Source organism: Octopus bimaculoides, chromosome 5, assembly GCF_001194135.2.
Source record: "Octopus bimaculoides isolate UCB-OBI-ISO-001 chromosome 5, ASM119413v2, whole genome shotgun sequence".
NCBI lineage: Eukaryota > Metazoa > Mollusca > Cephalopoda > Octopoda > Octopodidae > Octopus > Octopus bimaculoides.
Genome location: NC_068985.1, coordinates 120896958 through 120905832, shown reverse-complemented (window position 1 = coordinate 120905832; position 8875 = coordinate 120896958). Strand labels below are relative to the sequence as shown.

The window sequence follows — 8875 nt, the reverse complement described above, 5'->3', positions numbered from 1 at the left end:
ATATATACTCAGCTTTCTGTCTAACGATCTCTTTAACTCACTCCACCACTTTTGAGTCTGTGTCTCATTTTATATACTCACAATTACACATACACATACGTACATACATATATACAACCACACACGCATACACACGCACACATACACATATACATATATATAATACACACACACACACACACACACATTTATGTGTGTGTGGAGCTAGCTAACAGCAAGTTAGCTGGCGACACACGCGAATAAATCATGAGTGTAAGAGAAAAGAAAGAAGTTAGAGAGTAAACGGTTCAGAGAATATTTAAGTAGATGGCGGGATATGATATAGTTAACGAGGATATCCGAGGAAAGGAGAAGTAAAAAGGAAAACATGAAAACGTACAGTTGAAAGAAGTGGAGGGAGGAACGATGGAAGAGAAAGAGGTAGAAACTGAGCATAAGTAGGAGATAAGCAATAGGGAGATAAATAAGAAAAGACAAAGCAAAATCAAATAATGAAATAAAGAAATGAAAAATAGAGAATTGCATGAATAGTTAATAGGGTTTGCTTGCACATTTACAAATATAAAGGTGTTTCATCGAAACATTTCCAATCGGAATGGTGAATATCGAAAATAGCTTTTATTCACACATGCACCCATGCACATACACACACACAAACATACACGTACACATGCACAGAAACTCACACAGATAAACGCAAAACTGCCTGCACATTCACTCTCTCTCGCTATTATATACATATATATCTGTGTGTGTGTGTATATATGTGTGTGTATATATGTGTGTGTGTATACTTACATGTATATATACATACATATAAATATGTGTGTGTATGTATCTACGTATATATGTATATACATACAGGTACACATATAACTCATATGCAAATCTTGTGTAGTTCTGTTTCTAATTACAAACGTATATATATATATATAGAAAAAAATATCAATTGAGCTCTTTGTAGACAAGATTTGATGAGGACAGCTTTCCATATTTATATGCTATTATTATTATAGCGCTTTTGAATACATAGCAACTTCATTTGGCTCTTTTACGAATGAAATTCATGTTTTGACGACATTAATATATGTAATGCTTTGATGTAAAATGTATAGCTGAATCTTTTTATATTCGATTAATTTGAACCGGTACATTGCAGTATATATTCTTCAATTTTCAGGGAAAAAATGAACAGAAATTCGATTTCTTTGTAATTCGAAATCGGAAACTGAAGATATAAGAAAAGCAACGAATGTCAGATATCGATTTATTATCTCCCGCTTACAGGAAGAGCAATGGAAACATGTGATATATATGTTCTCGCATGTCCAACAGTATCATACGTGAAAGAAAAGTGGCTACACAGAAACAAAAATCGTAATTTGGTCACGTGCTTAACTAGCCGGAAGCTTACCTCAATTCAATGTCGATCTCTAAACAAATATAAAGTTTTACGGTAATGTATGTGACGACTTTTAATTAAATTTGTTGAAAGTATATAGCTGGTAGCACCCTCCTTACACAGTACAAACACACCACGCACCCCACACACATTGTATCTAGTAAAACCTCCTATTGATAAAGATGCTATAACCACTGTATGTAGATTTGTATCCAGATTTTGTAAATGTTAAATTGAATATTTACTATCCACACACGCCTCCGGTTAAGAACAAACTTTCAATAAACTTGAATTATTCCAATTACCTCGATCTTGATTCTCAAGTTTCATACATGTTCACACACACACACATACACATTCAGATATATAAATGCAACATATCTTTCAATGTGTTCTGATGTAATGAGAATAAATAGAATTCTCTACACTTTAAAGTAGAGCTAAAATAATCTAATCTTACATATGGAAAGCATCTGAATTAAGCTCCCATCTTTTAAACTGGTGGAGCACTCTGTGTGTAGAACATTAGAACATCAGTTGTGTAAATATAGCAAATTTTATGTTTGTTGTTCAGGTATTTCACAGATCACAGAACCCCAACAGTATTTTAACAACATTGCTTCCCCATTGTTTATAACATGTATAACACCAAGCTGTATTTAAAAGACCGTTAAACATATGCATCTACTTCAACCACTGAAGTCAGTGAATTAGATAAAGCGGCCGAATTTCGCACAAATCATATCCGCCTTAAAAAGAAAATGAAGAGCACGTTAGATGATGTAGTCCTAAGTAGTACTAAAACAGCACAATCATAAAAGAAATACCTTTCATCATAGAGATTTTCTTTCAGGGTTGACATCAGATTAAACGACGATAACCAAATTCTTTTTCCTTTATACCATTCTGAATATTGCAGCAGTGGGATACTGTGCTCTCCAAGCAGATCTGTTTACGATAATTTTTAGCGGCTTCTTTACTAAGCCAAACTTGGATGATAAAGAAATTAAAGAAACTGCATCTTTGTACTTTAATATTTCAAAATCTCTGTAGCAATAATCTTAAATATTGTTTCAAATTTTGGCACAAAGCCAGCAATTTTGAGTGAGGGAGTAAGTCGATTACATCGACTCTAGTACTCAAATGGCATTTATTTTATCAGTCCCGAAAGAATGAAAGCCAAAATCAACCTCTGCGAAATTTTAACTCCGAACGTAAGGACGAACGAAATACCTGTAAGCATTTTGTCCGGCGTGCTAACAATTCTGCTCCTTTGCCGCTTTAATGGTCTTAAATATTAAAATGCTAATGTGATAGACAGCAAAAGCAGTCTATTCGAAACTTTATCAAAGACTATGGAGTAATAAATGTGACAAAAATAAAATCAAACCTCTTAGTACTTAGAAGCAGAACTAAGATAGAAAAAAGGAAAGAATGTATGATATTTAGTTTAGTGTTCTTCCATTACTACTATCATTGTATTCATTTTATGTATGATAACATTAAACTCATGGAAAAGAAGTAAAACTATCGAAAATTACAGTCCTATGATAGGTAATACGGCCGATCAGTACTGGATACTGATAACAAAGTTTTGTAATTGGATCATTGTTATTTAATTCTCAGATCAGCCCTACCCAAACCACTAATGATCAAAGACATTCCAGCCGTAACCATCCCGTCTTTTTTAGTCTAGATTTTATTATCTAATATATATCCTTCCTACTTGGAAAGATTAGTATGATTTGAGATAGCGAGTTGGCAGCGTCGTGACAACATCGGATAAAATGACTTACAGTAGTACTTGTTTCGACTGCGTAGTTCGAAGTTCAAATACTATTTTGATCAACTTTAATTTTCTTACTTTAGGGGTCGATAAATAAAGCACCACTCCAGTTCTGGGATCGATTCTTTTTTTCTCCTAGGAAGAAAGTATTAGTGTTACCTCATGGAGAGGAGTGGGATCCGCCAGGATTAAAATCATCCGAGATATGTCACATACCATGCCAGCGAACCAGTAACTTTATCAGAAGTCAAGGCTCCACTCGAAGTATGATTTGAGAGAGAAAGAAAGAAAGAAAGAGAGAGAGAGAGAGAGAGAGAGAGAGAGAAAGAGAGAGAGTGGGGGAGAGAGATTTCATTGCTATTTCTAGCAGACTGACCAACCATAATAGTGACCTCTTCATTAGCTTGTTAGTAAATTTCCTCAACTTAGCCATTGTTGCACAACACTCGGCCAGCCCATCCTTGATCAAGACGGTGCATAATAAAATGTTTTCCAGCTACGCTCATTATGAATTTTCATAAATAGACAACTTATCTCAGATTACCTTAGCCAATGAATTTTTCCTGTTTAAAAAGACGGCTGAAAATAACTTGAGAGAAAGAAAGAAAGAGAGAGAGAGAGAGAGACAAAAGGAACGGAGAAATTTGACTGCTACTTTTAGCAGGTGGAGTGATAACGCAGAATCTTCCTCATTGCCGATAAACTGGTTAATTACAGATCTCGGTGTTTCTAATATGCTAATTAACAATTTGGATTATTTTATTTCGACTTCTTGTTCGTTTATTTTTTAAAATTTTATTTTCTTTGTTGTAGCCAGTGTTATGAATAAAAATAGAACTCTCTTCCTGACTTTGGCACAGACTAAAATAACAAAAGAAAAAAAAATTAAAAAGCAAAGCAAAAAACCCCAAAACAACAACAAAACAAAGAAAATCAGAAAAGAAAGTGAAAAAAAAAGAAAAAAAAACGAACTGAATATGAAGCGGAAATTAGATTTTTAGAGAAGAAAGTCTCTTCGAAAGTTGGTTAGATGGAGAGAGGTAACGCAGCTAGCTAACAAAATAATATATATATATTTGAATATAAGAGAAAGGAGGAGAGAGATAGTGAAAGTGAAAGTAGAAAAGAGAAGAGGAGAAAGAGGGTTTATATTAAAATATAGTTAAAAATCCATCACTGTTCATCGATGGAACCAATGGAACCATGTCATCCATTTTATGCCTCATTAAACTGAAGCAATGCACCGTTCAGATTTTTGAAAACATGTCCAATGAGCTTCCTGCTGACGGTAAAAAAATTATCATTATTATCATTATTATTATTATTATTATTATTATTATTATTATTATTATTATTAGTAGTAGTAGTAGTAGTAGTAGTAGCAGTATAATTGTTGTTACTGTTATTATTACTATCGTTGCGATTCATATTTTTATTACTTATTTATCATACCTATAAAACATTATTTTAAAAATATCTTTTATTGTTCTATGGTTTCATTTCATTTTAGTTTCTTCTTTTTTTTTGTGCACTGTCTTTATATCTGAATCATTTCAATGCATAAAAATATTACAATGCAGATACAAGTGGAGAACCAGAGTAATGATTTTCTTCATCCAAAACCTTCAAAAAGCACAACAGTGCATTTTCTTCGTTGTATCACGTGATTTATTGATCTACTGTAGTCTCGAAAATGTCGAATATAAAATCGTTGCAGACATATTGTAGTTCTGACATACAAATTGCAATAACAAAATAATAATAAAAATTTGTAATGCTATTTTATGTTATGTTATGAATGCAAAAGCTACGATATAAAAATACATTCCGAGTTATTTGTTATATTTCTATGGAATGACAACTCCACTCTGATTCCAATCAGTGCTGGGTTCATTTTTTTGAAGCCAATGAAATTAGAGGAAATTTTAATAGGATTCACTCGCAGGCATGAGTGTGTGATAAGAAGTTTGCTTTCGAACACAACTACATGGTATCTGGTTCAGTCTTACTGGGTGGCACCTTGAACAAATTTCTTCTAGGATAGATCCGGGCCAACCAAACCCTCGTGAGTAGATTTTTTTGACGGAAACTGAAAGACGTCCATCATATAAATACACATCGGTGTTAGTGTGTTTATATTCTCGTAGCCTTAGCAGTTCGGCAAAGGACACCGATAGAATAAGTACGCGGCTTAAAAAATAAGTATTCGACCAAGCACTTTAGGGCGGTGTCCCAGCATACCGCAGTTCAATGACCGACACAAATAAAAGATAAAAGAAACAAGCGGCACTGGTGTGATGTCGGGACAGCGGAAGCAAGTATCCACACATCTCAATCATTTAAATGATTGCAACATATTGAATTCCTCTGCTAAAACCATCTATGGTGCCAAGTCTACCACTGATGAAGATAACAGCTGTTTTTAGAACTCTAGATGCATAGAATCGGGACAAATACTGCAAGGCATTGATTCTGGCATTTTTACTGTTCTGCCAATCCAATGTTCTGGATTGGTACTAATTTAATCAGCCATAAAATGATGAAAGGTAAAGTTGACTTCAGTGAAATTTGAACTCAGAAGACATAGACCTGGAAAAAATACTGCAAGGTATTTAGTTCGACAGTCTTACTGCTATAATTTGAGTTCTTTTGCAGAGTTCACTGTGTTGCATTCAGAATTCATATTAGATCTCATATCTGAAGATTGCGTCCTTTCTCCCACTAATATCAAACGATCTGAAAAAACTCAAGGTCGTAACTTTTTTCCTTAAAAAACGTCATTAAAATTATACTGTCAAAAGAAAAGTCATTTTACTGATGTTCACCTCTCTTCTGGTTCAAGTTCTCAGCTTCCAGGTATTGGCTCACTCGAGAATTGAATCTATGTTACAGAATCATTTCATGTGAATTTTGACACTCCTACCCACCACATTCGCTATATGCGGGTAATATAAATTGTATAATTGTAAAATAATTCTAGTGTCTCTCACTCAAGAATTCTTATTTTCCTTTCGGGCCAAATTATCACAGTCTATCCACTAACGCACTGACGATAGACTTATAATGTTAAAGCACAAAAGGTAGAAGGTGCTAATAGCACGTTTTCAAATACATAGAATTTATTGATGTATTTTCCTGATCTTGCCAGTTTGGCTTTGAAAAGAAGCCACTATTTGTCGCAATAGGTTGGTGTGAGTGTAAGTAATGTACCATACACCTGAGTAAATACCAGCATTGTAGCTCACTGGTACAAAATTTAGAGTAGTATCTAAGGAAATAGTTTATTGTTGCTTAGATCCATGTTAAACCTGGGTTGTGATGATGTCGTCATAGACCACGTGTCTACTTAGGGTGGAATTTTAATTTTATAACCTCCCTCCTCTCAAAAGGTAGAAAATGCTCACGGAAGAATGAGAGCTCCAAATGGTCTTTCTGTAGCAATTTGTTAATAATTGTTTATTGTTTTCTAATGGAATGGCATTTCGGACTGTTAAGCTCATCTCTGCGAGTACAGTCCCAAAATATACCATTGCATCACTGTTAATAATACGGCGTATGAACTTCCCATCAAATGTGTGGTTGTTGTAGCAAAGACGGATGCAGACTACGGACTGTAAGGTAAGAAATATGTTTCTTCTTCCGACTGCTTCGTTGGTATTTTGATGCTTAAAGCTCTTCTTATACACTTTTGAAATTGTTAGCGTTCTAAGCACAGTTTCTATGGCGTCAGAAAGAATTTTCTAAAAGCTATCGTGGTACTTTGGTTAGAGAACAAATACTATTTAGAAATTTGTGTGAAAGCACTGCGCAATCGATGGGTCGGATATATATTAAGAGCAGCTAATGTAATAAATGATAACAATGCATGTCTCAGCCTTCAAACTGCACACTTGGTACAGTTTATGAGCAAAAGTCAGACTTCTTAGATTAGATTCACTGGGTTTCTTGTAGTTTCAGCTTAGTGATCAATATCAATATGATTCACTGGATGATCAATTATCAAGCAAAGTGTAAATTTGTTTATTTAATTCGGAATAGCATGTAAGGATTTGCTTGCTAGATGTGTTTGGCACAAGCTAAAAACAACGGCAGCAACAACAGTAGTAACACCAACAGCAACAAGAACAGAAAGAACAATACTAACAACAAACTTAATAACAACAATAAAAAAATAACGAAATCGATTTATAATATATGATTCATTGTATAAAATGGAAATTTCCTGTTTTGTTCGTTTAAAATTCAGCCAATGAAAATTATCTTTCTCTGATGTATTTTTCTATTTGTTTTAAGACAAAGAGAAAAGAAAGTGAATAAAAAGAGAGAATATAAACCTTTTAGTTACTTATTTTATTTACTTTCCTGGCTCTTGGTCTGTTAGCTATACGTAACTATGTCTGCCAACTTGGGTAATATCTCTGTAGCTAGAAGCTTAAAATGAACTGCTGCTCATCCTCTTATCTCGCTAACACCAGACGGTAAGAAAATACAACAAATTTAGCAGTGACTGCTACTGAAATGTTGTACCATGGATCGTGTTCAGCACAAGCTGTGGTGATGGCAATGGGGGAGGAGGACTCTGAAATACTGGCCGTAATCGATAATGAAGATGCCAAATGTATAAATAGCTGCTCTTTCAGAATAAGCTAGTTTTCTCAATAAATTGTTCATTTACTAATTGGCAACAATCAAATTAGGCCACGAAAAAGATGGTTTTGTAATCTTCTTTTGGTTTATCAACAAGAACGTAACTTTCCACGCGTCTTTTGCAAATATGAAACATTCAATAATTTCTTCTTGCTTGTTGAATCTACATGTATGAAACAATAAGATAAAACTAGTAACATTGGTAAGGACATGTGGCTTAATGGTTAAGACATTCAGCTCACGGTCTTGTGAGCGTAAGCGCAATTCCTTGAGAGAGTGTTTAAAAGTTACTTTGACTACAGCACAGCATTTCAATTCGCATCATTCTAGTTTACTCATCTTTAGAGAGCTCATGTCGCAGCCCCCCCTCTCTCTCCCAGGTTTCGTATCCTGGGTGTTCTACAGTATGAAAGGTGAGGGAGTTGACAGAATGTCTTTGTTTACTCTCAACTAAGTAGATATAAAAAAAAAATAGTGAAAGCATGGCACATACTTCCAATCCATGCTTCCCTCACGAGTGATAACAAGCTTTACATAGCTGTAATTATTTCTGTTCGAGCTTATAACTTTCTTTAAGCATCCTCGATATATTATTCTTTTTGTGGTGAGACAAACAAGTATGTCGAATATTTAACGGAATGTTTTTGTCCTTGGTCGTGGAGAGTAGATTTTTACTTCCATTATCAGGCGTTTTAAGTAATTCTATATCAAATACATAATTCTAAACACGTTGACTCTTTCAGATGAATAAAATACAAATGAACAAATAGATAAAATAAGACACAACACCCTCAGGTTTCTGTGCAAATGTTATCTAGCAACAAATTTATATACGATCAAAGAAAAACATTTTATCTCATCCATTTAATACTGGAGAAAGCTTATCTAAGAATGCGCACGCACACATAGACACACACGCAAGCACAGGCACACGCATACACACATGCACATGTGTGTGTGCATGTATGTATGTATGTATGTTTGTATGTATGTATATATATATATATGTATATAAATATATATGTATATATATATGTGTA

General features: G+C 34.2%; 1 protein-coding gene across 6 annotated transcripts in view; it reads right to left on the bottom strand.

Annotated features, from left to right (window-relative positions):
* LOC106884390 (uncharacterized) overlaps nucleotides 1–8875 on the bottom strand; it is a 628567-nt gene that overhangs the window by 449991 nt on the left and 169701 nt on the right. The window lies entirely within an intron of this gene.